Genomic DNA, 952 nt, shown 5'->3' on the forward strand with positions numbered 1-952 from the left:
CAATAGCCACTTGATCATTGCTTCTTGCCATGGCTGCATCTTGCTGAGAACCACCTTGCATTGTATCTTGTAGCTCTCCCTGATGCTGAGAACCACCATGCTTCTTATTTTCAACAAAATGCGAGTGCATTGAATCATATGAATATATGATCAATTTTCTACAATGTTTTAATTTTTTTTTTTTAAGTTATTCTCCCCCTCTCTTTTAACATCAAAACTAAAATGAAGAATTAGATTTCAATTTTCTTTAACCATGTATCACTTTACTTAGGGTAAATTTAAACCCTTTCAAAAAAAAAAAAAAGTTTATCTATCTTTTGTAAAATTTTATAAATAAACTCTAAACTATTTATATGATATTTGAATCTTTATATAAAATTAAACTTAGTTTGGCCTGTTTGACATCATTTTTTTTCTATATAAATTTGATAGATTTTAAATTTATAACATTCATTCCGTGATAATTGCATCTTATCATCAAGCTAAGATACTAATTGATTTTTTGGGTAGGCGAGGTTTGAATAGATCTCTTACTCAATAAATAAGAGATCTTACTAGTTTGGCATCAAGTTATGTATTGAATTTGTCTTTGTTTTGGTAAGAGCATCTTTAGCTGTCTCTCTAAATTTTTGTATTGTTTGGAAAGTAAACAGTTACTTTTACTTTTTGCTTATCTACTTTTTCAAATACATATTCCAACATACTCTTTATCCCTATCTCTATACCATTTAAATATTATTAAATACTATTTTGGTCCTTACATTTTGACCATATTCCCATTTTGGTCCCTACATTTTTATTTTACCGCATTTAGTCCCAAAAATGAAAAACTTATTCCATTTTAGTCCATGTCGTCATCTCACTAACTCACATATGCAAAATCAACCTGACTATGAGATCAAAGATGTTGAACCAAGTGTTAAGGATGCACTAGGAATTAACTAACTCACAT

Source organism: Quercus robur, chromosome 5, assembly GCF_932294415.1.
Source record: "Quercus robur chromosome 5, dhQueRobu3.1, whole genome shotgun sequence".
NCBI classification, from domain to species: domain Eukaryota; kingdom Viridiplantae; phylum Streptophyta; class Magnoliopsida; order Fagales; family Fagaceae; genus Quercus; species Quercus robur.